General features: G+C 61.8%; 8 non-coding genes across 8 annotated transcripts; all 8 read right to left on the bottom strand.

Annotated features, from left to right (window-relative positions):
- Positions 1-2,072: 2,072 nt before the first annotated feature.
- Positions 2,073-2,146, bottom strand: trnai-aau. Its single transcript has one exon. It is a non-coding gene; the product is annotated as a tRNA-Ile (tRNA).
- A 634-nt stretch (positions 2,147-2,780) lies between these two features.
- Positions 2,781-2,854, bottom strand: trnai-aau. Its single transcript has one exon. It is a non-coding gene; the product is annotated as a tRNA-Ile (tRNA).
- Positions 2,855-3,370: 516 nt separating this feature from the next.
- On the bottom strand, positions 3,371-3,444 carry trnai-aau. The gene has a single exon. It is a non-coding gene; the product is annotated as a tRNA-Ile (tRNA).
- Positions 3,445-5,253: 1,809 nt separating this feature from the next.
- Positions 5,254-5,327, bottom strand: trnai-aau. The gene has a single exon. It is a non-coding gene; the product is annotated as a tRNA-Ile (tRNA).
- A 1,805-nt stretch (positions 5,328-7,132) lies between these two features.
- Positions 7,133-7,206, bottom strand: trnai-aau. The gene has a single exon. It is a non-coding gene; the product is annotated as a tRNA-Ile (tRNA).
- Positions 7,207-9,051: 1,845 nt separating this feature from the next.
- trnai-aau lies at positions 9,052-9,125 on the bottom strand. The gene has a single exon. It is a non-coding gene; the product is annotated as a tRNA-Ile (tRNA).
- A 2,838-nt stretch (positions 9,126-11,963) lies between these two features.
- Positions 11,964-12,037, bottom strand: trnai-aau. Its single transcript has one exon. It is a non-coding gene; the product is annotated as a tRNA-Ile (tRNA).
- Positions 12,038-14,370: 2,333 nt separating this feature from the next.
- On the bottom strand, positions 14,371-14,444 carry trnai-aau. Its single transcript has one exon. It is a non-coding gene; the product is annotated as a tRNA-Ile (tRNA).
- Positions 14,445-24,625: the final 10,181 nt, after the last annotated feature.

Here is a 24,625-nt window from a genome sequence, read left to right as displayed (position 1 = left end):
GCACCACGCTCTAAACCAACTGAGCTAACCGGCCAACTCTGTGTACCCTGTTGCTCTCCCCTCGCTCTCACTGTGTCCCTCCGCTCTCTCCTCGCTCTCACTGTGTCCCTCCCGCTCTCCACTCGCTCTCACTGTGTCCCTCCCGCTCTCCCCTCGCTCTCACTGTGTCCCCGCCGCTCTCCCCTCGCTCTCACTGTGTCCCCGCCGCTCTGCCCTCGCTCTCACTGTGTTCCCGCCGCTCTGCCCTCGCTCTCACTGTGTCCCCGCTCTCCCTCATTTTCACTTTGTCCCCGCCGCTCTCCCCTCGCTCTCACTGTGTCCCCGCTCTCCCCTCGCTCTCACTGTGTCCCTCCCGCTCTCCCCTCGCTCTCACTGTGTCCCCCCCGCTCTCCCCTCGCTCTCACTGTGTCCCCCCGCTCTCCCCTCGCTCTCACTGTGTCCCTCCCGCTCTCCCCTCGCTCTCACTGTGTCCCTCCCACTATCCCCTCGCTCTCACTGTGTCCCCCCCCGCTCTCCCCTCGCTCTCACTGTGTCCCTCCCGCTCTCCCCTCGCTCTCACTGTGTCCCCCCCGCTCTCCCCTCGCTCTCACTGTGTCCCCCCGCTCTCCCCTCGCTCTCACTGTGTGCCCTCCCGCTCTCCCCTCGCTCTCACTGTGTCCCTCGCCGCTCTCCCCTCGCTCTCACTGTGTCCCTCCGCTCTCCCCTCGCTCTCACTGTGTCCCTCCCGCTCTCCCCTCGCTCTCACTGTGTCCCTCCCGCTCTCCCCTCGCTCTCACTGTGTCCCTCCCGCTCTCCCCTCGCTCTCACTGTGTCCTCCCGCTCTCCACTCGCTCTCACTGTGATCCCTCCCGCTCTCCCCTCGCTCTCACTGTGTCCCCCGCTCTCCCCTCGCTCTCACTGTGTCCCCCCCGCTCTCCCCTCGCTCTCACTGGTCCCCCCGCTCTCCCCTCGCTCTCACTGTGTCCCCCCCGCTCTCCCCTCGCTCTCACTGTTGTCCCCCCCGCTCTCCCCTCGCTCTCACTGTGTCCCCCCCGCTCTCCCCTCGCTCTCACTGTGTCCCTTCCCGCTCTCCCCTCGCTCCTCACTGGTCCCCCCCGCTCTCCCCTCGCTCTCACTGTGTCCCTCCCCGCTCTCCCCTCGCTCTACTGTGTCCCCCCGCTCCTCCCTCGCTCTCACTGTGTCCCTCCCGCTCTCCCCTCGCTCTCACTGTGTACCCGCCGCTCTCCCCTCGCTCTCACTGTGTCCCACCCGCTCTCCCATCGCTCTCACTCTGTCCATGCCGCTCTCCCTCGCTCTCACTGTGTCCCCCGCTCTCCCCTCGCTCTCACTGTGTCCCTCCCACTCTCCCCTCGCTCTCACTGTCACCTCCCCCCGCTAACCCCTCGCTCTCACTGTGTCCCTCCCGCTCTCCCCTCGCTCACACTGTGTCCCTCCCGCTCTCCCCTCGCTCTCACTGTGTCCCCTCTCTCCCCTCGCTCTCACTGTGTCCCCGCAGCTCTCCCCTCGCTCTCACTGTGTCCCTCCCGCTCTCTCCTCGCTCTCACTGTGTCCCCGGCCCTCCCCCCGCTCTCAATGTGTCCCTCCCGCATTCCACTCGCTCTTACAGTGTCCCTACCGCACTCCCCTCGCTCTCACTGTGACCATCCCTCTCTCGTCTCGCTCTCACTATGTCCCTCCCGCTCTCCCCTCGCTCCCACTGTGTCCCCGCCGCTCTCCTCGCTCTCACTGTAGAACATAGAACATAGAACACTACAGCGCAGTACGGGCCATTCGGCCCTCGATGTTGCGACGACCTGTGAAACCATCTGATGCCGACCTGACCTGCACTATTCCATTTTCATCCATATGTCTATCCAGTGACCACTTAAATGCCCTTAAAGTTGGCGAGTCTCCTACTGTTGCAGGCAGGGCGTTCCACACCCCTACTACTCTCTGAGTAAAGAAACTGCGTCTGACATCTGTCCTATTTCTACCACCCCTCAATTTTAGGCCATGTCACCTCGTGTTGGTCATCACCATCCGAGGAAAAAGACTCTCACTGTCAAAGAAATATGAGTTGGAGCGAAATTATATGGCCCGTACGGGGATCGAACCCGTGACCTTGGCGTTATTAGCACCACGCTCTAACCAACTGAGCTAACCGGCCAGCTCTGTGTCACCTGCTGCTCCCCCCTCGCTCTCACTGTGTGCCCTCCGCTCTCCCCTCGCTCTCACTGTGTCCCTCTCGCTCTCACCTCGCTCTCACTGTGGCCCTCCCGCTCTCCCTTCGCTCTCCGTGTCCCTCCCGCTCTCCACTCATTTTCACTGTGTCCCTCCCGCTCTCCCCTTTCTCTCACAGTGGCCCTCCCGCTTTCCCCTCGCTCTCATTGTGACCACGCCGCTCACACTGTGTCCCTCTCGCTCTCCCCTCGCTCTCTCTGTGTCCCTCCCGCTCTCCCCTCGCTCTCACTGTGTCCCTCTCGCTCTCCCCTCGCTCTCACTGTGTCCCCCCCCCCCCCGCTCTCCTGGCTCTCACTGTGTCCCTCCCGCTCTCCCCTCGCTCTCACTGTGTCCCCCCCGCTCTCCCCTCGCTCTCACTGTGTCCATGCCGCTCTCCGCTCGCTCTCACTGTATCCCTCCCGCTCTTCCCTCGCTCTCACTGTGTCCCCGCCGCTCTCCCCTCGCTCTCACTGTGTCCCCCCCCGCTCTCCCCTCGCTCTCACTGTGTCCATGCCGCTCTCCCCTCGCTCTCACCGTGTCCCTCCCACTGTCAAAGAAATGTGAGTTGGAACAAAATTATATGGCCCGTACGGGGATCGAACCCGCGACCTTGGCGTTATTAGCACCACGCTCTAACCAACTGAGCTAACTGGCCAGCTCTGTGCCCCCTGCTGCTCTCCCCTCGCTCTCACTGTGTCCCCGCCGCTCTTCCCTCGCTCCCACTGTGTCCCTCCCGCTCTCCCCTCGCTCTCACTGTGTCCCCGCCGCTCTCCCCTCGCTCTCACTGTGTCCCTCCCTCCCTCCCCTCGCTCTCACTGTGTCCCTCCCTCCCTCCCCTCGCTCTCACTGTCCCCCCCGCTCTCCCCTCGCTCTCACTGTGTCCCTCCCGCTCTAAACATTTCTCTCACAGTGTCCCTCCCGCATTCCCCACGCTCTCACTTTGTCCGCCCGCTCTCCCCTCGCTCACACTGTGTCCCCGCCGCTCCCCCCTCGTTCTCACCGTGTCCCTCCCGCTCTCCCCACGCTCTCACTGTGTCCCTCCCGCTCTTCCCTCGCTCTCACTGTGCCCCCGCAGCTCTCCACTCGCTCTCACCTCGCCCTCGCCGCTCTCCCCTCGCTCTCACCGTGTCCCTCCCACTGTCAAAGAAATTTGAGTTGGAACAAAATTATATGGCCCGTACGGGGATCGAACCCGCGACCTTGGCGTTATTAGCACCACGCTCTAACCAACTGAGCTAACTGGCCAGCTCTGTGTCCCCTGCTACTCTCCCCTCGCTCTCACTGTATCCCTCCCGCTATCACTGTGTCCCTCCCGCTCTCCCCTCGCTCTCACTGTGTCCCTCCCTCTCTCCCCTCGCTCTCACTGCCCCCCCCCCGCTCTCCCCTCGCTCTCACTGCGTCCCTCCCTCTCTCCCCTCGCTCTCACTGTCGCCCCCCCCGCTAACCCCTCGCTCTCACTGTGTCCCTCCCGCTCTCCCCTCGCTCTCACTGTGTCCCTCCCGCTCTCCCCTCGCGCTCAATTTGTCCTTACCGCTCTCCCCTCGCTCGCACTGTGTCCCTCCCGCTCTCCCCTCGCTCTCACTGTGTCTCCGCCGCTCCCCTCGCTCTCACTGTGTCCCTCCCGCTCTCCCCTCGCTCTCACTGTGTCCATGCCGCTCTCCCCTCGCTCTCACTGTGGTCCCCCCGCTCTCCCCTCCGCTCTCACTGTGTCCCTCCCGCTCTCCCCTCGCTCTCACTGTGTCCCCCCCGCTCTCCCCTCGCTCTCACTGTGTCCCTCCCGCTCTCCCCTCGCTCTCACTGTGTCCCCCCCGCTCTCCCCCGCTCTCACTGTGTCCCTCCCGCTCTCCCCTCGATCTCACTGTGTCCCCCCCGCTCTCCCCTCGCTCTCACTGTGTCCCTCCCGCTCTCCCCTCGCTCTCACTGTGTCCCTCCCGCTCTCCCCTCGCTCTCACTGTGTCCCTCCCGCTCTCCCCTCGCTCTCACTGTGTCCCTCCCGCTCTCCCCTCGCTCTCACTGGTCCCCCCCGCTCTCCCCTCGCTCTCACTGTGTCCTCCCGCTCTCCCCTCGCTCTCACTGTGTCCCCCCGCTCTCCCCTCGCTCTCACTGTGTCCCTCCCGCTCTCCCCTCGCTCTCACTGTGTCCCCTCCCCGCTCTCCCCTCGCTCTCACTGTGTCCCCGCCGCTCTCCCCTCTCTCTCACTGTGTCCCTCCCCCTCTCCCCTCGGCCTCACCGTGTCCCTCCCGCTCTCCTCTCGCTGGGAGGGACACGGTGAGAGCGAGGGGAGAGCGGCGGGGACACCGTGTCCCTCCTGCTCTCTCCTCGCTCTCACTGTGTACCCGCCACTCCCCTCGCTCTCAGTGTCTAACCCGCTCTCCCCTCGCACACACTGTGTCCTTGCCGCTCTCCCCTCGCTCCCATTGTGTCCCTCCCGCTCTCCCCTCGCTCTCACTGTTTCCCTCCCGCTCTCCCCTCGCTCTCTGTGACTCTCCCGATCTCCCCTCGCTCTCACTGTGTCCCTCCCTCTCTCCCCTCGCTCTCACTGTGTCCCCTCCCGCTCTCCCCTCGCTCTCACTGTGTGTCCCCCCGCTCTACCCTCGCTCTCACTGTGTCCCTCCCGCTCTCCCCTCGCTCTCGCTGTGTCCCCGCCGCTCTCCCCTCGCTCTCACTGTGTCCCTCCCTCTCTCCCCTCGCTCTCACTGTCCCCCCCCCGCTCTCCCCTCGCTCTCACTGTGTCCCTCCCGCTCTAAACATTTCTCTCACAGTGTCCCTCCCGCACTCCCCTCGCTCTCACTTTGTCCGCCCGCTCTCCCCTCGCTCACACTGTGTCCCCGCCGCTCCCCCCTCGTTCTCACCGTGTCCCTCCCGCTCTCCCCACGCTCTCACTGTGTCCCTCCCGCTCTTCCCTCGCTCTCACTGTGCCCCCGCCGCTCTTCCCTCGCTCTCACTGTGCCCCCGCAGCTCTCCCATCGCTCTCACCTCGCCCTCGCCGCTCTCCCCTCGCTCTCACCGTGTCCCTCCCACTGTCAAAGAAATTTGAGTTGGAACAAAATTATATGGCCCGTACGGGGATCGAACCCGCGACCTTGGCGTTATTAGCACCACGCCCTAACCAACTGAGCTAACTGGCCAGCTCTGTGTCCCCTGCTGCTCTCCCCTCGCTCTCACTGTATCCCTCCCGCTATCACTGTGTCCCTCCCGCTCTCCCCTCGCTCTCACGGTGTCCCTCCCTCTCTCCCCTCGCTCTCACTGCCCCCCCCCCCCGCTCTCCCCTCGCTCTCACTGTGTCCCTCCCTCTCTCCCCTCGCTCTCACTGTCGCCCCCCCCGCTAACCCCTCGCTCTCACTGTGTCCCTCCCGCTCTCCCCTCGCTCTCACTGTGTCCCTCCCGCTCTCCCCTCGCGCTCAATTTGTCCTTACCGCTCTCCCCTCGCTCGCACTGTGTCCCTCCCGCTCTCCCCTCGCTCTCACTGTGTCTCCGCCGCTCCCCTCGCTCTCACTGTGTCCCTCCCGCTCTCCCCTCGCTCTCACTGTGTCCATGCCGCTCTCCCCTCGCTCTCACTGTGTCCTTCCCGCTCTCCCCTCGCTCTCACTGTGTCCCTCCCGCTCTTCCCTCGCTCTCACTGTGTCCCCGCCGCTCTCCCCTCTCTCTCACTGTGTCCCCGCCGCTCTCCCCTCGCTCTCACTGTGTCCCCGCCGCTCTCCCCTCGCTCTCACTGTGTCCCCGCCGCTCTCCCCTCGCTCTCACTGTGTCCCTCCCGATCTCCCCTCGCTCTCACTGTGTCCCCGCCGCTCCCCTCGCTCTCACTGTGTACCTCCCGCTCTCCCCTCGCTCTCACTGTGTCCCCGCCGCTCTCCCCTCGCTCTCACTGTGTCCCCGCCGCTCTGCACTCGCTCTCACTGTGTCCCCGCCGCTTCCCATCGCTCTCACTGTGTCCCCGCTCTCCCCTCTCTCTCACTGTCCCTCCCGCTCTCCTCTCGCTCTCACTGTGTCCCTCCCGCTCTCCCCTCGCTCTCACTGTGTCCCCCCCACTCTCCACTCGCTCTCACTGTGTCCCCGCCGCTCTCCCCTCTCTCTCACTGTGTCCCTCCCGCTCTCCCCTCGGCCTCACCGTGTCCCTCCCGCTCTCCTCTCGCTGGGAGGGACACGGTGAGAGCGAGGGGAGAGCGGCGGGGACACCGTGTCCCTCCTGCTCTCTCCTCGCTCTCACTGTGTACCCGCCACTCCCCTCGCTCTCAGTGTCCATCCCGCTCTCCCCTCGCTCTCACTGTGTCCTTGCCGCTCTCCCCTCGCTCCCATTGTGTCCCTCCCGCTCTCCCCTCGCTCTCACTGTTTCGCTCCCGCTCTCCCCTCGCTCTCTGTGACTCTCCCGATCTCCCCTCGCTCTCACTGTGTCCCTCCCTCTCTCCCCTCGCTCTCACTGTGTCCCCTCCCGCTCTCCCCTCGCTCTCACTGTGTGTCCCCCCGCTCTACCCTCGCTCTCACTGTGTCCCTCCCGCTCTCCCCTCGCTCTCGCTGTGTCCCCGCCGCTCTCCCCTCGCTCTCACTGTGTCCCTCCCTCTCTCCCCTCGTTCTCACTGTCCCCCCCCCCGCTCTCCCCTCGCTCTCACTGTGTCCTACCCGCTCTAAACATTTCTCTCACAGTGTCCCTCCCGCACTCCCCTCGCTCTCACTTTGTCCGCCCGCTCTCCCCTCGCTCACACTGTGTCCCCGCCGCTCCCCCCTCGCTCTCACCGTGTCCCTCCCGCTCTCCCCTCGCTCTCACTGTGTCCCTCCCGCTCTTCCCTCGCTCTCACTGTGCCCCCGCCGCTCTCCCCTCGCTCTCACTGTGCCCCCGCCGCTCTCCCCTCGCTCTCACTATGTCCCCGCCGCTCTCCCCTCGCTCTCACCGTGTCCCTCCCACTGTCAAAGAAATGTGAGTTGGAACAAAATTATATGGCCCGTACGGGGATCGAACCCGCGACCTTGGCGTTATTAGCACCACGCTCTAACCAACTGAGCTAACTGGCCAGCTCTGTGTCCCCTGCTGCTCTCCCCTCGCTCTCATTGTATCCCTCCCGATATCACTGTGTCCCTCCCGCTCTCCCCTCGCTCTCACTGTGTCCCTCCCTCTCTCCCCTCGCTCTCACTGCCCCTCCCCCCGCTCTCCCCTCGCTCTCAATGTGTCCCTCCCTCTCTCCCCTCGCTCTCACTGTCGCCCCCCCCGCTAACCCCTCGCTCTCACTGTGTCCCTCCCGCTCTCCCCTCGCTCTCACTGTGTCCCTCCCGCTCTCCCCTCGCTCTCAATTTGTCCTTACCGCTCTCCCCTCGCTCGCACTGTGTCCCTCCCGCTCTCCCCTCGCTCTCACTGTGTCCCCGCCGCTCCCCTCGCTCTCACTGTGTCCCTCCCGCTCTCCCCTCGCTCTCACTGTGTCCATGCCGCTCTCCCCTCGCTCTCACTGTGTCCCTCCCGCTCTCCCCTCGCTCTCACTGTGTCCCTCCCGCTCTTCCCTCGCTCTCACTGTGTCCCCGCCGCTCTCCCCTCTCTCTCACTGAGTCCCCGCCGCTCTCCCCTCGCTCTCACTGTGTCCCCGCCGCTCTCCCCTCGCTCTCACTGTGTCCCCGCCGCTCTCCCCTCGCTCTCACTGTGTCCCTCCCGATCTCCCCTCGCTCTCACTGTGTCCCCGCCGCTCCCCTCGCTCTCACTGTGTCCCTCCCGGTCTCCCCTCCGCTCTCACTGTGTCCCCGCCGCTGTCCCCTCGCTCTCACTGTGTCCCCGCCGCTCTGCACTCGCTCTCACTGTGTCCCCGCCGCTCCCCCTCGCTCTCACTGTGTCCCCGCTCTCCCCTCTCTCTCACTGTCCCTCCCGCTCTCCACTCGCTCTCACTGTGTCCCCGCCGCTCTCCCCTCTCTCTCACTGTGTCCCTCCCGCTCTCCCCTCGGCCTCACCGTGTCCCTCCCGCTCTCCTGTCGCTGGGAGGGACACGGTGAGAGCGAGGGGAGAGCGGCGGGGACACCGTGTCCCTCCTGCTCTCTCCTCGCTCTCACTGTGTACCCGCCACTCCCCTCGCTCTCAGTGTCCATCCCGCTCTCCCCTCGCTCTCTGTGACTCTCCCGATCTCCCCTCGCTCTCACTGTGTCCCTCCCTCTCTCCCCTCGCTCTCACTGTGTCCCCTCCCGCTAACCCCTCGCTCTCACTGTGTGTCCCCCCGCTCTACCCTCGCTCTCACTGTGTCCCTCCCGCTCTCCCTTCGCTCTCACTGTTTCGCTCCCGCTCTCTCCTCGCTCTCTGTGACTCTCCCGATCTCCCCTCGCTCTCACTGTGTCCCTCCCTCTCTCCCCTCGCTCTCACTGTGTCCCCTCCCGCTAACCCGTCGCTCTCACTGTGTGTCCCCCCGCTCTACCCTCGCTCTCACTGTGTCCCTCCCGCTCTCCCCTCGCTCTCGCTGTGTCCCCGCCGCTCTCCCCTCGCTCTCACTGTGTCCCTCCCTCTCTCCCCTCGCTCTCACTGTCCCCCCCCGCTCTCCCCTCGCTCTCACTGTGTCCCTCCCGCTCTAAACATTTCTCTCACAGTGTCCCTCCCGCACTCCCCTCGCTCTCACTTTGTCCGCCCGCTCTCCCCTCGCTCACACTGTGTCCCCGCCGCTCCCCCCTCGTTCTCACCGTGTCCCTCCCGCTCTCCCCTCGCTCTCACTGTGTCCCTCCCGCTCTTCCCTCGCTCTCACTGTGCCCCCGCCGCTCTCCCCTCGCTCTCACTGTGCCCCCGCCGCTCTCCCCTCGCTCTCACCTCGCTCTCACTGTGTCCCCGCCGCTCTCCCCTCGCTCTCACCGTGTCCCTCCCACTGTCAAAGAAATTTGAGTTGGAACAAAATTATATGGCCCGTACGGGGATCGAACCCGCGACCTTGGCGTTATTAGCACCACGCTCTAACCAACTGAGCTAACTGGCCAGCTCTGTGTCCCCTGCTGCTCTCCCCTCGCTCTCACTGTATCCCTCCCGCTATCACTGTGTCCCTCCCGCTCTCCCCTCGCTCTCACTGTGTCCCTCCCTCTCTCCCCTCGCTCTCACTGCCCCCCCCCTCTCCCCTCGCTCTCAATGAGTCCCTCCCTCTCTCCCCTCGCTCTCACTGTCGCCCCCCCCGCTAACCCCTCGCTCTCACTGTGTCCCTCCCGCTCTCCCCTCGCTCTCACTGTGTCCCTCCCGCTCTCCCCTCGCTCTCACTTTGTCCCTTCCGCTCTCCCCTCGCTCGCACTGTGTCCCTCCCGCTCTCCCCTCGCTCTCACTGTGTCCCCGCGCTCCCCTCGCTCTCCACTGTGTCCCTCCCGCTCTCCCCTCGCTCTCACTGTGTCCATGCCGCTCTCCCCTCGCTCTCACTGTGTCCCTCCCGCTCTCCCCTCGCTCTCACTGTGTCCCTCCCGCTCTTCCCTCGCTCTCACTGTGTCCCCGCCGCTCTCCCCTCTCTCTCACTGTGTCCCCCCGCCGCTCTCCCCTCGCTTCACTGTGTCCCCGCCGCTCTCCCCTCGCTCTCACTGTGTCCCCGCCGCTCTCCCCTCGCTCTCACTGTGTCCCTCCGATCTCCCCTCGCTCTCACTGTGTCCCCGCCGCTCCCCTCGCTCTCACTGTGTCCCTCCCGCTCTCCCCTCGCTCTCACTGTGTCCCCGCGCTGTACCCTCGCTCTCACTGTGTCCCCGCCGCTCTGCACTCGCTCTCACTGTGTCCCCGCCGCTCCCCCTCGCTCTCACTGTGTCCCCGCTCTCCCCTCTCTCTCACTGTCCCTCCCGCTCTCCACTCGCTCTCACTGTGTCCCCGCCGCTCTCCCCTCTCTCTCACTGTGTCCCTCCCGCTCTCCCCTCGGTCTCACCGTGTCCCTCCCGCTCTCCTCTCGCTGGGAGGGACACGGTGAGAGCGAGGGGAGAGCGGCGGGGACACCGTGTCCCTCCTGCTCTCTCCTCGCTCTCACTGTGTACCCGCCACTCCCCTCGCTCTCAGTGTCCATCCCGCTCTCCCCTCGCTCTCACTGTGTCCTTGCCGCTCTCCCCTCGCTCCCACTGTGTCCCTCCCGCTCTCCCCTCGCTCTCACTGTTTCGCTCCCGCTCTCTCCTCGCTCTCTGTGACTCTCCCGATCTCCCCTCGCTCTCACTGTGTCCCTCCCTCTCTCCCCTCGCTCTCACTGTGTCCCCTCCCGCTCTCCCCTCGCTCTCACTGTGTGTCCCCCCGCTCTACCCTCGCTCTCACTGTGTCCCTCCCTCTCTCCCCTCGCTCTCACTGTGTCCCTCCCGCTCTCCCCTCGCTCTCACTGTGTCCCCGCCGCTCTCTCCTCGCTCTCACTGTGTCCCCCCCGCTCTCCCCTCGCTCTCAATGTGTCCCTCCCGCTATCCCCTCGCTCTCACTGTGTCCCCGCCGCTCTCCCCTCGCTCTCACTGTGTCCCTCCCGCTCTCCCCTCGCTCTCACTGTGTCCCTCCCGCTCTCCCCTCGCTCTCACTGTGTCCCTCCCGCTCTCCCCTCGCTCTCACTGTGTCCCTCCCGCTCTCCCCTCGCTCTCACTGTGTGCCCTCCGCTCTCCCCTCACTCTCACTGTGTCCCTTCCGCTCTCCCCTCGCTCTCACTGTGTGCCCTCCGCTCTCTCCTCGCTCTCACTGTGTCCCTCCCGCTCTCCCTCCGCTCTCACTGTGTCCCTCCCGCTCACCCTTCGCTCTCACTGTGTCCCTCCCGCTCTCCCCTCGCTCTCACTGTGTCCATGCCGCTCTCCCCTCGCTCTCACTGTGTCCCTCCCGCTCTTCCCTCGCTCTCACTGTGACCCGCCGCTCTCCCCTCGCTCTGACTGTGTCCCTCCCGCTCTCCCCTCGCTCTCACTGTGTCCCTCCCGCTCTCCCCTCGCTCTCACTGTGTCCCCGCCGCTCTCCCCTCGCTCTCACTGTGTCCCTCCCGCTCTCCCCTTTCTCTCACAGTGTCCCTCCCGCTTTCCCCTCGCTCTCACTGTGTCCCCGCCGCTCACACTGTGTCCCTCTCGCTCTCCCCTCGCTCTCACTGTGTCCCCGCCGCTATCCCCTCGCTCTCACTGTGTCCCTCCCGCTCTCCCCTCGCTCTCACTGTGTCCCCCCCGCTCTCCCCTCGCTCTCACTGTGTCCATGCCGCTCTCCCCTCGCTCTCACTGTGTCCCTCCCGCTCTTCCCTCGCTCTCACTGTGTCCCCGCCGCTCTCCCCTCGCTCTCACTGTGTCCCCCCCGCTCTCCCCTCGCTCTCACTGTGTCCCTCCCGCTCTCTCCGTGTCCCCGGCCCTCCCCCCGCTCTCAATGTGTCCCTTCCGCATTCCACTCGCTCTCACAGTGTCCCTACCGCACTCCCCTCGCTCTCACTGTGCCCATCCCTCTCTCGTCTCGCTCTCACTATGTCCCTCCCGCTCTCCCCTCGCTCCCACTGTGTCCCCGCCGCTCTGCTCGCTCTCACTATAGAACATAGAACAATACAGCGCAGTACGGGCCCTTCGGCCCTCGATGTTGCGCCGACCTGTGAAACCATCTGAAGCCTATCTGACCTACACTATTCCATTTTCATCCATATGTCTATCCAGTGACCACTTAAATGCCCTTAAAGTTGGCGAGTCTCCTACTGTTGCAGGCAGGGCGTTCCACACCCCTACTACTCTCTGAGTAAAGAAACTGCGTCTGACATCTATCCTATTTCTACCACCCCTCAATTTTAGGCCATGTCCCCTCGTGTTGGTCATCACCATCCGAGGAAAAAGACTCTCACTGTCAAAGAAATGTGAGTTGGAGCGAAATTATATGGCCCGTACGGGGATCGAACCCGCGACCTTGGCGTTATTAGCACCACGCTCTAACCAACTGAGCTAACCGGCCAGCTCTGTGTCCCCTGCTGCTCTCCCCTCGCTCTCACTGTGTGCCCGCCGCTCTCCCCTCGCTCCCACTGTGTCCCTCTCGCTCTCACCTCGCTCTCACTGTGGCCCACCCCGCTCTCCACTCGCTCTCACTGTGTGCCCTCCGCTCTCCCCTCGCTCTCACTGTGTGCCCTCCGCTCTCCCCTCGCTCTCACTGTGTGCCCTCCGCTCTCCCCTCGCTCTCACTGTGTGCCCTCCGCTCTCCCCTCGCTCTCACTGTGTCCCTCCCGCTCTCCCTCCGCTCTCACTGTGTCCCTCCCGCTCACCCTTCGCTCTCACTGTGTCCCTCCCGCTCTCCCCTCGCTCTCTGTGTCCCTCCCGCTCTCCCCTCGCTCTCACTGTGCCCCACCCCGCTCTCCCCTCATTTTCACTGTGTCCCCGCCGCTCTCCCCTCGCTCTCACTGTGTCCCTCCCGCTCTCCCCTTTCTCTCACAGTGTCCCTCCCGCTTTCCCCTCGCTCTCATTGTGTCCCCGCCGCTTACACTGTGTCCCTCTCGCCCTCCCCTCGCTCTCTCTGTGTCCCCGCCGCTATCCCCTCGCTCTCACTGTGTCCCTCCCGCTCTCCCTCCGCTCTCACTGTGTCCCTCCCGCTCACCCTTCGCTCTCACTGTGTCACTGTGTCCCTCCCGCTCTCCCCTCGCTCTCTGTGTCCCTCCCGCTCTCCCCTCGCTCTCACTGTGCCCCACCCCGCTCTCCCCTCATTTTCACTGTGTCCCCGCCGCTCTCCCCTCGCTCTCACTGTGTCCCTCCCGCTCTCCCCTTTCTCTCACAGTGTCCCTCCCGCTTTCCCCTCGCTCTCACTGTGTCCCCGCCGCTCACACTGTGTCCCTCTCGCTCTCCCCTCGCTCTCTCTGTGTCCCCGCCGCTATCCCCTCGCTCTCACTGTGTCCCTCCCGCTCTCCCCTCGCTCTCACTGTGTCCCCGCTCTCCCCTCGCTCTCTCTGTGTCCCCCCCGCTCTCCCCTCGCTCTCACTGTGCCCCCCCCCCCGCTCTCACCTCTCTCTCACTGTGCCCCCCCCCGCTCTCCCCTCGCTCTCACTGTGTCCCTGCCGCTCTCCCCTCGCTCTCACTGTGTCCCCCCCGCTCTCCCCTCGCTCTCACTGTGTCCATGCCGCTCTCCCCTCGCTCTCACTGTGTCCCTCCCGCTCTCCCCTCGCTCTCACTGTGCCCCACCCCGCTCTCCCCTCACTCTCACTCTGTCCCCGCCGCTCTCCCCTCGCTCTCACTGTGTCCCTCCCGCTCTCCCCTCGCTCTCACTGTGTCCCACCCGCTCTCCCCTCGCTCTCACGTGTCGCCGCCGCGCTCTCCTCGCTCTCACTGTGTCCCTCCCGCTCTCCCCTCGCTCTCACTGTGTCCCCACCGCTCTCACTGTGTCCCTCCCGCTCTCTCCTCTCTCTCACTGTGTCCCTCCCGCTCTCCCCTCGCTCTCACTGTGTCCCCGCCGCTATCCCCTCGCTCTCACTGTGTCCTCCCGCTCTCCCCGCCGCTCTCACTGTGTCCCACCCGCTCTCCCCTCGCTCTCACTGTGTCCTTGCCGCTCTCCCCTCGATTTCACTGTGCCCCTCCCGCTCTCCCCTCGCTCTCACTGTGCCCCTCCGCTCTCCCCTCGCTCTCACTGTGCCCCTCCCGCTCTCCCCTCGCACTCACCATGTCCCTACCACTCTCCCCTCGCTCTCACTGTGTCCCCGACTCTCCCCTCGCTCTCACTGTGTCCTTCCTGCTCTCCCCCTCGCTCCTCACTGTGCCCCTCCCGCTCTCCCCTCGCTCTCACCATGTCCCTACCACTCTCCCCTCGCTCTCACTGTGTCCCCGCTCTCCCCTCGCTCTCACTGTGTCCCCCCCGCTCTCCCCTCGCTCTCACTGTGTCCCCGCTCTCCCCTCGCTCTCACTGTGTCCCTCCCGCTCTCCCCTCGCTCCCACTGTGTCCCCGCCGCTCTCCTCGCTCTCACTGTAGAACATAGAACATAGAACACTACAGCGCAGTACGGGCCCTTCGGCCCTCGATGTTGCGCCGACCTGTGAAACCATCTGAAGCCTATCTGACCTACACTATTCCATTTTCATCCATATGTCTATCCAGTGACCACTTAAATGCCCTTAAAGTTGGCGAGTCTCCTACTGTTGCAGGCAGGGCGTTCCACACCCCTACTACTCTCTGAGTATAGAAACTGCGTCTGACATCTGTCCTATTTCTACCACCCCTCAATTTTAGGCCATGTCACCTCGTGTTGGTCATCACCATCCGAGGAAAAAGACTCTCACTGTCAAAGAAATATGAGTTGGAGCGAAATTATATGGCCCATACGGGGATCGAACCCGCGACCTTGGCGTTATTAGCACCACGCTCTAACCAACTGAGCTAACCGGCCAGCTCTGTGTCCCCTGCTGCTCTCCCCTCGCTCTCACTGTGTGCCCGCCGCTCTCCCCTCGCTCCCACTGTGTCCCTCTCGCTCTCACCTCGCTCTCACTGTGGCCCACCCCGCTCTCCCCTCGCTCTCACTGTGTGCCCTCCGCTCTCCCCTCGCTCTCACTGTGTGCCCTCCGCTCTCCCCTCGCTCTCACTGTGTGCCCTCCGCTCTCCCCTCGCTCTCACTGTGTGCCCTCCGCTCTCCCCTCGCTCTCACTGTGTCCCTCCCGCTCTCCCTCCGCTCTCACTGTGTCCCTCCCGCTCACCCTTCGCTCTCACTGTGTCCCTCCCGCTCTCCCCTCGCTCTCTGTGTCCCTCCCGCTCTCCCCTCGCTCTCACTGTGCCCCACCCCGCTCTCCCCTCATTTTCACTGTGTCCCCGCCGCTCTCCCCTCGCTCTCACTGTGTCCCTCCCGCTCTCCCCTTTCTCTCACAGTGTCCCTCCCGCTTTTCCCTCGCTCTCATTGTGTCCCCGCCGCTTACACTGTGTCCCTCTCGCCCTCCCCTCGCTCTCTCTGTGTCCCCGCCGCTATCCCCTCGCTCTCACTGTGTCCCTCCCGCTCTCCCTCCGCTCTCACTGTGTCCCTCCCGCTCACCCTTCGCTCTCACTGTGTCACTGTGTCCCTCCCGCTCTCCCCTCGCTCTCTGTGTCCCTCCCGCTCTCCCCTCGCTCTCACTGTGCCCCACCCCGCTCTCCCCTCATTTTCACTGTGTCCCCGCCGCTCTCCCCTCGCTCTCACTGTGTCCCTCCCGCTCTCCCCTTTCTCTCACAGTGTCCCTCCCGCTTTCCCCTCGCTCTCATTGTGTCCCCGCCGCTCACACTGTGTCCCTCTCGCCCTCCCCTCGCTCTCTCTGTGTCCCCGCCGCTATCCCCTCGCTCTCACTGTGTCCCTCCCGCTCTCCCCTCGCTCTCACTGTGTCCCCGCTCTCCCCTCGCTCTCTCTGTGTCCCCGCCGCTATCCCCTCGCTCTCACTGTGCCCCCCCCCGCTCTCCCCTCGCTCTCACTGTGCCCCCCCCCGCTCTCCCCTCGCTCTCACTGTGCCCCCCCCCCGCTCTCCCCTCGCTCTCACTGTGTCCCTGCCGCTCTCCCCTCGCTCTCACTGTGTCCCCCCCGCTCTCCCCTCGCTCTCACTGTGTCCATGCCGCTCTCCCCTCGCTCTCACTGTGTCCCTCCCGCTCTCCCCTCGCTCTCACTGTGCCCCACCCCGCTCGCCCCTCACTCTCACTCTGTCCCCGCCGCTCTCCCCTCGCTCTCACTGTGTCCCTCCCGCTCTCCCCTCGGTCTCACTGTGTCCCACCCGCTCTCCCCTCGCTCTCACTGTGTCGCCGCCGCGCTCTCCTCGCTCTCACTGTGTCCCTCCCGCTCTCCCCTCGCTCTCACTGTGTCCCCACCGCTCTCACTGTGTCCCTCCCGCTCTCTCCTCTCTCTCACTGTGTCCCTCCCGCTCTCCCCTCGCTCTCACTGTGTCCCCGCCGCTATCCCCTCGCTCTCACTGTGTCCCTCCCGCTCTCCCCTCGCTCTCACTGTGTCCTTGCCGCTCTCCCCTCGATTTCACTGTGCCCCTCCCGCTCTCCCCTCGCTCTCACTGTGCCCCTCCCGCTCTCCCCTCGCTCTCACTGTGCCCCTCCCGCTCTCCCCTCGCACTCACCATGTCCCTACCACTCTCCCCTCGCTCTCACTGTGTCCCCGACTCTCCCCTCGCTCTCACTGTGTCCTTCCTGCTCTCCCCTCGCTCTCACTGTGCCCCTCCCGCTCTCCCCTCGCTCTCACCATGACCCTACCACTCTCCCCTCGCTCTCACTGTGTCCCCGCTCTCCCCTCGCTCTCACTGTGTCCCCCCCGCTCTCCCCTCGCTCTCACTGTGTCCCCGACTCTCCCCTCGCTCTCACTGTGTCCCTCCCGCTCTCCCCTCGCTCTCACTGTGTCCCTCCCGATCTCCCCTCGCTCTCACTGTGTCCCCGCCGCTCTCCCCTCCCTCTCTGTGTCCCCCCGCTCTCCCCTCGCTCACACTGTGTCCCCGCCGCTCTCCCCTCGTTCTCACTGTGCCCCCGCAGCTCTCCCCTCGCTCTCACTATGTCCCCGCCGCTCTCCCCTCGCTCTCACCGTGTCCCTCCTGCTCTCTCCTCGCTCTCACTGTGTCCCTCCCGCTCTCCCCTCGCTCACACTGTGTCCCCGCAGCTCTCCCCTCGCTCTCACTGTGTCCTTGCCGCTCTCCCCTCGCTCTCACTGTGTCCCTCCCGCTCTCCCCTCGCTCTCACTGTTTCCCTCCCGCTCTTCCCTCGCTCTCACTGTGTCCCCGCCGCTCTCCCCTCGCTCTCACTGTGTTCCCCCCGCTCTCCCCTCGCTCTCACTGTGTCCATGCCGCTCTCCCCGCGCTCTCACTGTGTCCCTCCCGCTCTTCCCTCGCTCTCACTGTGTCCCCGCCGCTCTCCCCTCGCTCTGACTGTGTCCCTCCCGCTCTCCCCTCGCTCTCACTGTGTCCCTCCCGCTCTCCCCTCGCTCTCACTGTGTCCCCGCCGCTCTCCCCTCGCTCTCACTGTGTCCCTCCCGCTCTCCCCTTTCTCTCACAGTGTCCCTCCCGCTTTCCCCTCGCTCTCACTGTGTCCCCGCCGCTCACACTGTGTCCCTCTCGCTCTCCCCTCGCTCTCACTGTGTCCCCGCCGCTATCCCCTCGCTCTCACTGTGTCCCTCCCGCTCTCCCCTCGCTCTCACTGTGTCCCCCCCGCTCTCCCCTCGCTCTCACTGTGTCCATGCCGCTCTCCCCTCGCTCTCACTGTGTCCCTCCCCCTCTTCCCTCGCTCTCACTGTGTCCCCGCCGCTCTCCCCTCGCTCTCACTGTGTCCCCCCCGCTCTCCCCTCGCTCTCACTGTGTCCCTCCCGCTCTCCCCTCGCTCTCACTGTGTCCTTGCCGCTTTCCCCTCGCTCTCACTGTGTCCCTCCCGCTCTCCATTCGCTCTCACTGTGACCCTCCCGCTCTCTCCTCGCTCTCACTGTCTCCCTCCCGCTCTCCCCTCGCTCTCAATGTGCCCCACCCCGCTCTCCCCTCACTCTCACTCTGTCCCCGCCGCTCTCCCCTCGCTCTCACTGTGTCCCTCCCGCTCTCCCTCGGTCTCACTGTGTCCCTCCCGCTCTCCCCTCGCTCTCACTGTGTCCCTCCCGCTCTCCCCTCGCTCTCACTGTGTCCCCGCCGCTCTCCCCTCGCTCTCACTATGTCCCCGCCGCTCTCCCCTCGCTCTCACTATGTCCCCGCCGCTCTCCCCTCGCTCTCACTGTGTCCCTCCCGCTCTCCCCTCGCTCTCACTGTGTCCCCGCCGCTCCCCTCGCTCTCACTGTGTCCCTCCCGCTCTCCCCTCGCTCTCACTGTGTCCCTCCCGCTCTCCCCTCGCTCTCACTGGGTCCCCGCCGCTCTCCCCTCGCTCTCACTGTGTCCCCGCCGCTCTGCCCCCGCTCTCACTGTGTCCCCACCGCTCTGCCCTCGCTCTCACTGTGTCCCCGCTCTCCCCTCGCTCTCACTGTGTCCCCGCCGCTCTCCCCTCGCTCTCACTTTGACCCCGCCGCTCTCCCCTCATTTTCACTTTGTCCCCGCCGCTCTCCCCTCGCTCTCACTGTGTCCCCGCTCTCCCCTCGCTCTCACTGTGTCCCTCCCGCCCTCCCCTCGCTCTCACTGTGCCCCACCCCGCTCTCCCCTCACTCTCACTCTGTCCCCGCCGCTCTCCCCTCGCTCTCACTGTGTCCCTCCCGCCCTCCCCTCGCTCTCACTGTGTCCCTCCCGCTCTCCCCTCGCTCTCACTGTGTCCCCCCCGCTCTCCCCTCGCTCTCACTGTGTCCCTCCCGCTCTCCCCTCGCTCTCTCTGTGTCCCCGCCGCTATCCCCTCGCTCTCACTGTGTCCCTCCCGCTCTCCCCTCGCTCTCACTCTGTCCCCGCCACTCTCCCCTCGCTCTCACTGTGTCCTCCGCTCTCCCCTCGCTCTCACTGTGTCCCTCCCGCTCTCCCCTCGCTCTCACTGTGTCCCTCCCGCTCTCCGCTTTCTCTCACAGTGTCCCTCCCCGCTCTCCCCTCGCTCTCATTGTGTCCCACCGCTCTCACTGTGTCCCTCCCGCTCTCCCCTCGCTCTCACTGTGTCCCCGCCGCTATCCCCTCGCTCTCACTGTGTCCCACCCTGCTCTCCCCTCGCTCTCACTGTGTCCCACCCGCTCTCCCCTCGCTCTCACTGTGTCCCCGCTCTCCCTCGCTCTCACTGTGTCCCCCCTCTCCTCGCTCTCACTGTGTCCCTCCGCTCTCCCCCTCGCTCTCACTGTGTCCCTCCCGCTCTCCCCTCGCACTCACTGTGTCCCCTGCGCTCTCCCCTCGCTCTCACTGTGTCCCTTCCGCTCTCCCCTCGCTCTCACTGTGTCCCTCCCGCTCTCCCCTCACTCTCACTGTTTCCCCGCCACTCTCCCCCCCCCCGCTCTCACTGTGTCCCTCCCGCTCTCCCCTCACTCTCACTGTTTCCCCGCCGCTCTCCCCCCCCCTCACTGTGACCCACCCGCTCTCTCCTCGCTCTCACTGTGTTCCCGCCGCTCTCCCCTCGCTCTCACCGTGTCCCTCCCACTCTCCCCTCGCTCTCACTGTGTCCCCGCTGCTCTCCTCGCTCTCACTGTGGAACATAAAACATAGAACACTACAGCGCAGTACGGGCCATTCGGCCCTTGATGTTGCGCCGACCTGTGAAACCATCTGAAGCCGACCTGACCTACACTATTCCATTTTCATCCATATGTCTATCCAGTGACCACTTAAATGCCCTTAAAGTTGGCGAGTCTACTACTGTTGCAGGCAGGGCATTCCACACCCCTACTCCTCTCTGAGTAAAGAAACTGCCTCTGACATCTGTCCTATATCTATCACCCCTCAATTTAAAGCTATGTCCCCTCGTGTTGGTCATCACCATCCGAGGAAAAAGACTCTCACTGTCACAGAAATGTGAGTTGGATTTAGGAAGTGTTTGATCATTTACTACTTCAATTGAGAGCGAATCCCTGGTGAGATGAAAGGGTTAGTCGGTATTAGAAACCTTGGCCCTAATATATCTGAGTGCGGATTACTGCTGGTCTCTTAAAATACAGATAGTAAGGGTGTGAAATGACCCAGCCTTTCCACCACCGAGGGCTACTTCCTATTCTGAGTGCCCATGCGCCTGTGAGATAGGATTGGGTGTGCACATCTTTCCGTCATTAAACCCTTGGAAGGGTATTTTCCAGGGTCGGGGTGGGGGCGGTATCGAGCTCATCCTTCACCCTTCGCCCTCGCCGTAGCTGGTAGCAGTAATTGTCCCAGTGTCTGCAGTTGGCACAATTCTGCACTGTACGCTCGGGTGGGCGCATTCCTGGATTGTGTGCCTGGATCGGCCACAATTCTATCAGGTCCACTGTTTACTTAAATTCATCTACAGGATGCGGGCGTTACTGGTTACACCAGCATTTATTACCCATCCCTAACTGCTCTTCACAAGATTGTGGTGAGTTGCCTTTTTAACCAGTGTAGTCATTTAGGTGGAGGTACAACCACTGTGCTGTTAGGGAGGAACTTCCAGGACAGTGAAGGGGCGGCGATATATTTCCAAGTCAGGGTGGTTAGTGACTTGGAGGCGAATCTCCAGTAGGTGGGGTTCCCAGGTATCTGCTGCTCTTCACCTTCCAGATGATAGAGATCGTGGGTTTAGGACGTTCTGTCTCAGGTACCTTGTGAGTCATTGCAACGCAGCTTGTAGATGGTAGAAACGGCTGTCAATGCGAATGGAGAGTTTAGAGTTAGAGTCATAGATATTTACAGCATGGAAACAGGCACTTCGACCCAGCTTGTCCATGCCTCCCAGTTTGTATCACTAAGCTAGTCCCACTTGCTCGCATTTGGCCCATATCCTTCTCTACTTACCCTGCCCATGCAACTGTCTAACTGATTTTTAAACGAAGTAATTGCACGGGCCTCTGCCACTGCCTCTGGCCGCTCGTTCCAGCTGCTCGCCACCCTCTGTGTGAAATAATTTCTCCTCTGGTCTCCTTTATAAATCTCCCCTGTCACCTTAAACCTATGCCCTTTAGTTTTAGACTTCTCTACCGTTTGGAAAATATTTTGAATATCTATTTTATCTATGCTCCACATTATTTTGTCAACCTCTATATGTTCACCCCTAAACCTCGAACGTTCTACGGAAAAATGTCCCAGCCTATCCAGCCTCTCCTTATCACTCAGGCTATCAAGTCCTGGCAGCATCGCCGTCAATCTCTTCTGCACTCTTTCTAGTTTAACAAAATAAATGTTTGTGTTTTGATGTATCTAGAAGGGGAGTAATCAAGCGGGCTCCTTTGTCCTTGGTGGTGTCGAGATTCTTGAGTGTTGTTAGAGCTCTACTCATCCAGGCAGGCTGGTCGTCCTTAACCGGAATCGCCGATGGGAGCTCAGGTTTAACTGTCACCCCACTGGTCAGATTCCAAGGAAGCAGAGTCTATGGTTCACCCTCGGTCTCGCAGGTTTGAGCTGCCGTGTGTTACCCGTGTAATTTATCGGACCTCTACAGGATACACCCCTCAGTGAAGGGAGACTTTGTGCCCAATCTGATCTGGTTTCTCTATTCCTCTGAAAAGACTATCACTGAAACTGGGGCCGTGCCGGCCACGAGCCGAATCCCAAATATGCTACTGTTCAATTACACGATCAATACATGTAACTCAATCTAACAATAAGTCAAGTATTTTCTATGTAATTAATTAATTCGTGCTTAAATGTCACTTAGCGGGGTGCAGTGGTCAAACTGTAAGATTTCTCATCTATAATTTACAGTGCAGAAGGAGGCCATTCGGCCCATCGAGTCTGCACCGGCTCCTGGAAAGAGCACCCTACCCAAGGTTAACACCACCACCCTATCCGCATAACCCAGTAACCCCACCCAACACTAACGGCAATTTTATCATGGCCAATCCACCTAACCTGCACATCTTTGGACTGTGGGAGGAAGCCGGAGCACCCGGAGGAAACCCACGCACACACGGGGAGGATGTGCAGACTCTGCACAGACAGTGACCCAAGCCGGAATCGAACCTGGGACCCTGGAGCTGTGAAGCGATTGTGCTCTCCACAATGCTACCGTGCGGAGATGTGGCAGATCTGTGACACTTCCAGCATTCCGGTCGACTACACCTGCCGCAAGTGTAACCAATTGCAGCTCCTCACAGACTCGGTTCGGTTGGAACAGCAATTGGATGCACTTCGGAGCACGCAGGTGGCGGAAAGCGCCATCACAAGGAGTTAAAGAGACGTGGTAACACCCAAGGTGTGACTCTGCAGGCAGCGAGATGGGTGACCACCAGAAGGGGAAGGCAGTCAGTGCAGAAATCACTTGTGGTTGTCCCCCTCACGAACAGGTATACCGCTTTGGATACTGTTGGGAGAAACAGCCTATCAGAGGGAAAAAGCAGCAGCCAGAGAGCCAGAGCAGTGGCACCAAGTCTGGCTCTGATGTTCAGCAGTGAGGGTCAAAGCACAGAAGAGCAATGGTCATAGGGAACTCTAGTTAGGTGCACAGATAGACGTTTCTGTGGACGTGAAAGAGCTTCCAGGATGGTATGTTGCCTAGCTGGTGCCAGGGTCCGGGTTGTCTCAGAACTGGTAGCGGGCATCCTGAAGGGGAGCGTAAAAAAGCAGAGGTCATTGTACATATTGGTACAAACGACATCGGCAGGAGGGGTATCAGGTCTTGTAGCCGGAGTTCAGGGAGCTAGGCAGAAAGTTAAAAGACAGGACCACTGGGGTTGTAATCTCGGGATTACTCCCTCTCCCACGTGGCAGTGAGGCCAGAAATAGGGAGATGGAGCAGCTAAACACGTGGTTAAACAGCTGGTGTAGGAGGGAGGGTTTCCGTTATCTGGATCACTGGGAGCTCTTCCGGGGCACGTCTGACCTGCATAAGAAGGATTTGTTGCCTTACTTGAGAGGCATAAATATCCTGACCGCGAGGTTTAATAGTGTCACAGGGTGGTGGGGGGGGGGGGGTGGGTACCGGAGCAATAGGTCAGAAGGTGAAAACATTGAGGGAGAACGAGGGAATAGGGCCAGGAAGGCTCTGAGGCAGATCAAACAGGAAGATTTTGCTGAAAACGCGCGTCTGGTGGCCTGAAGTGCAAGAAGCGAGCACTTTTCCAGGAGTCACATCCGGAGTGAGACTCATACAGAGTGAGAGATTTAAACTTGGTAATTTGGTGCAGTGAGGTGAATCAGCAAAGGTAAGTGGAAAATCTAATTCTGCTGTTTTTCAGTTAAAAGTGCAGTGTGGAGCTTAGTGTCTGATTGGTTGAAGCTGCCCCCACCCTAATTGCTGAGAGGCAGTTATCTGTCAATCACCTGAGGCCTGTTGAGGCCTGTTTAGGGGCACATTGTATTATTCTCTTTGAAGGTAAGGTTTTTTTTGAGTCATCGGTTAGCTGAGGTCTGTATAAAAGACAGACAGAGAGCGCACACAGTAAGCGAGCATTTTTCCAGGAGACACATCCGGAATGAGACTCATACAGAGTGAGAGATTTAAACTTGGTAATTTGGTGCAGTGAGGTAATTCGGTGCAGAGTGTGAGGAGGTGCTTTTTAACCCTGGTAAGTGACTGGTAAGTAGTCTCTCTTTTTCTTTTCATTGTCTAATTTATTTATTTTTATTTTGAAATTCCAGTTGTTTAAGTTTACCAAGGGTTTAAGACATGGCAGGAGATCCCAGACCCGTGTCATGCTCCTCGTGTGCGATGTGGGAGCTCAGGGACACGTCCACTGTCCCTGGCTCCTTCACGTGCAAGAAGTGTGTTCAGTTGCAGCTCTTGTTAGACCGCTTGACGGCTCTGGAGCTGCGGATGGACTCACTTTGGAGCATCCGCGATGCTGAGGAGGTCGTGGATAGCACGTTTAGCGAGTTGGTCACACTGCAGGTGAAGGTTACTGAGGGAGATAGAAAATGGGTGACCAAAAGAAAGAGCAAGAGTAGGAAGGCAGTGCAGGTGTCCCCTGCGGTCATCTCCCTGCAAAACAGATATACCGCTTTGGATACTGTTGAGGGAGATGGCTTACCAGGGGAAGGCAGCAGCAGCCAGGTTCATGGCACCGTGGCTGGCTCTGCTGCACAGCAGGGCAGGAAGAAAAATGGCAGGGCTATAGTGATAGGGGACTCGATCGTAAGGGGAATAGACAGGCGGTTCTGTGGACGCAATCGAGACTCCAGGATGGTATGTTGCCTCCCTGGTGCAAGGGTCAAGGATGTCTCGGAGCGGCTGCAGGACATTCTGGGGGGGGGGAGGGTGAACAGCCAGCTGTCGTGGTGCACATAGGCACCAACGATATAGGTAAAAAACGGGATGAGGTCCTACAAGCGGAATTCAGGGAGTTAGGAGTTAAACTAAAAAGTAGGACCTCAAAGGTAGTAATCTCAGGATTGCTACCAGTGCCACGAGCGAGTCAGAGTAGGAATTTCAGGATAGATAGGATGAATGCGTGGCTTGAGAGATGGTGCAAGAGGGAGGGATTCAAATTCCTGGGGCATTGGGACCGGTTCTGGGGGAGGTGGGACCAGTACAAACCGGACGGTCTGCACTTGGGCAGGACTGGAACCGATGTCCTAGGGGGGGTGTTTTCTAGAGCTGTTGGGGAGGGTTTAAACTAATGTGGCAGGGGGATGGGAACCAATGCTGGAAGTTGGAAGGTAGTAAAACAGGGACAGAAACAAAAGGAAGTAAGGGGAAAAGTGCAAGGCAGAGAAGACATAGTCAGAAATCCATAAGGGCGACAGAACAAGGTACAGTGACTGAGGGGAGCACAGTGAATAGGCCCAGTAATAACAAAAGGAATAAAACTGGAGATGTTAAGATTCAAAACAGAGGTAAAAAAACCAACATAAGTGTACTTTACCTGAATGCTCGTAGTATTCGGAATAAAGTAAATGAGTTGGTGGCACAAATCATCGTAAATGACTATGATTTAGTGGCCATTACTGAAACATGGTTAAAGGATGGTCACGACTGGGAGTTAAATATCCGAGGGTATCAAACTATTCGGAAGGACAGAGTGGATGGTAAGGGAGGTGGTGTTGCTCTGTTATTTAAGGATGACATCCGGGCAATAGTAAGGGATGA

This window comes from Scyliorhinus canicula, chromosome 29, assembly GCF_902713615.1.
Source record: "Scyliorhinus canicula chromosome 29, sScyCan1.1, whole genome shotgun sequence".
Lineage (NCBI taxonomy): Eukaryota > Metazoa > Chordata > Chondrichthyes > Carcharhiniformes > Scyliorhinidae > Scyliorhinus > Scyliorhinus canicula.
Note: the sequence above shows the minus strand (reverse complement) of the source record. Positions and strands in the feature narration are given on the sequence as shown.